Consider the following 2679-nt stretch of genomic DNA (forward strand, 5'->3'; position numbering starts at 1 on the left):
TGTGTGTGTGTGTGTGTGTGTGTGTACTTGGGGACTCGCAAGCTTGGTGTCATTCAATCAGGTACCTTTCTCAAGACAGTGCTGAGTAAGATTGAGACAAGCATCGGCACAGGCACATTGTCAGTGTTGGGGGAGAGGTTACCGTTTTGACCTCATTGTTGATCCACCCCTTTGAGCTGACAAAAGATTTGAGTGTTTTGGTTTTGATGCTGTGGTTTATGGGGTAAGTTGGGTGCGCTTTTCTGTTGTGCTTGGTGAGGTCTCCACCCATCTGAACCTACTTCCACCTCCTGTTCCAGGATGTGATAGTACGTGAATACTGTGTTTCAATAAACCCTCCAGAGTTAACATCAAGTTAATTACAGAGATGATGCATGCACACTTCTCATGGCAACTTAAACCACTTTCTTAGTCTAGAGCCTTTTTTCCTTCAACTTATCATTTAAACACTAGATTGTAGTAGCATGGTGTTTCCCCTGCATCCCATCATTCCCCTGCCTCCTGCCAACACAAAAGTTATTAATTGATACAGGCAGTCCACTTCAGTTTTTATATAGATTAAGACATTCACTTTGTCCTTTTTAAAAAAAACTTTATTTTTAAATGCCGAGATTGAATCCAAGATCTTGTACATGCTAGCCAAGCCCTTTATCCTGGAACCTCCGTTTGTCTCTTTGGTATGCAGTACCAGGAATATCCGACAACTAACTGTCTGTGCTTGGTCAGTTCTGACTGGTCGAGAGTCTGCCACGGCAGCCAGGGAGTCTAGCCTCCCCAGCATACATGATGTTCTGTCAGTGAATGTCTGTGAATGGCTACTCTTGTGGTTGGCTTCCCTGCCTACTTGAAAGTGCAGTGGAGGAAATTTAAGTGTAGACTTTAAGGAAACTGGTAGCTAGGTCTGTTGTGCTCTAGTCCTCTGCTTTGCCACAACGGAGCTTGCCCTGAGCAGGAAAGATGAGACCTTGTGGAAAGAGGGTTTGGAGCATGAGATCACCTTGAGGTCCTTCTGTGCTCCCAGCTGAGTAGCCTGCATCCTCACCTGAAGATGTGAGAAAGCCTCACAATTGGTCCCAATCCACCCACAGACTCAGGAGAAATAAACCATCATTTTAAGCTGCTAGACTTTGGGATGGTTTGTTTGTTACACAGGAATAAATAACAAAATATTCATGGCCAAGTGATGATTATATGAATGTATTTTTATTTCATTCTTGAAATGGCTTTATGTCACGGTGTTTTACATAATACAGAATGAACTGTGAAACACACACGCTGGTTAACTCCTTCCCTTGGCGAAACCTTAGAAATCTCAGTTTCTAAGCATCCAGTTCAAGCTCCTTATGTGACATAGCGCCCCCCACCTTGCCCACCACCTCTGCGGTGCTGCTTGGTGCTGCTCGCTTCTCAGCCTCACTCCTGGCGGTCATAGAGCTGAGCTCTTTGGCCTACAGCACTTTGGTGCCTTCCCTTCGTCATGCTTTGACATCCTTCCGTAGCTTCACACACGCACACCTGCCTGAAACACCTTGTCACCACCCCCTGAAAACTCCCACTCCATCTCTTGAAGAGTCCCTGGCTTCGTTCCCCTTCTTCATTCACTCACTGGATGGATGTGGGACCGTTCCTTGTGTGCCAAGACCAAACGAAGTGCTTGCTCTGATTCCCGTCCTTAGCGAATCTAGAGGTAAAATGGAACAACCTACAACAAATCCTGTCATCTGAAAAGCCTTTGATGATGTTTCCTTTCGAGAAGTTCCTCCAGAACTTCCTAACTTTCTGCTCCTTATCAGTGCCATGTGCTGTTTTTATAAAACTTAACATTTTCCTTCTCTCAACAGTTTTCTGCCCCCTTGCCTGCTTTCCTCAAAACTGTTGACATCTTCTTGTCGAATGCCCAACACTAAGTACAACATCTGGCTCACACTCTCTCCAGCCTCTATGCTGCCTTAGTGCAGGTAACAAGCAACTCTACTGACCACTTATGGTGTGCTTACCATGACTTAGTTATTCCCCGTTCCAATGCTACTTGTCAAGTCTTGGTTTAATACTTGGCATGTTAGAGAAGTCAGGTACATTGACGTAGATGTGGTAAGTAGCAGGACTGTAATCCAAACCCACTACCTGCCACACACTGTGCTTGGCAGCTGCCCTGAACCAGATACTGTACTGACTTAGTAGCAGAAATTCCCATGAAGAACAATCTATGAGAAATACCAGCAAAATCAAAATTGTGCTATTCTCTCGTGCAGCGCACAATGCCTGTCTGTGCTCTATGTGCTACCATACAGTTCGCGAGCTTTGGGCAAGGGTCTGGAGGTTGAAGAACACAAACACAGACAGACAGAGAGACAGAGACACGGACCTCTAGTCACTGGTAAGAAGCCCTTTATTCAATAGCCCCACGGAGGCTCATATACCCAACAGTCAGATGGGCCAACAGGTGAAAACCTTATCCTCTGATCCTCAAGGCCAAGGCAACATGTGCTCCTGAAGCAGAGCTGGTAAACAACTTTGACACAGCTTTCAGTAACTCAAATCAGAAGGAAAGTAAAAATCTCTAGCAGGGAAGAGCAGCTGGAGGCCAGGACTCCAAATGGTCCCAACACTCCCATTCTGGTTTTAAGGAAAAGTGGTTAGAATTTAGAGTGAGGTACTGTTATTCAGGAACAAAGTATG

Source organism: Microtus ochrogaster, linkage group LG1, assembly GCF_000317375.1.
Source record: "Microtus ochrogaster isolate Prairie Vole_2 linkage group LG1, MicOch1.0, whole genome shotgun sequence".
NCBI lineage: Eukaryota > Metazoa > Chordata > Mammalia > Rodentia > Cricetidae > Microtus > Microtus ochrogaster.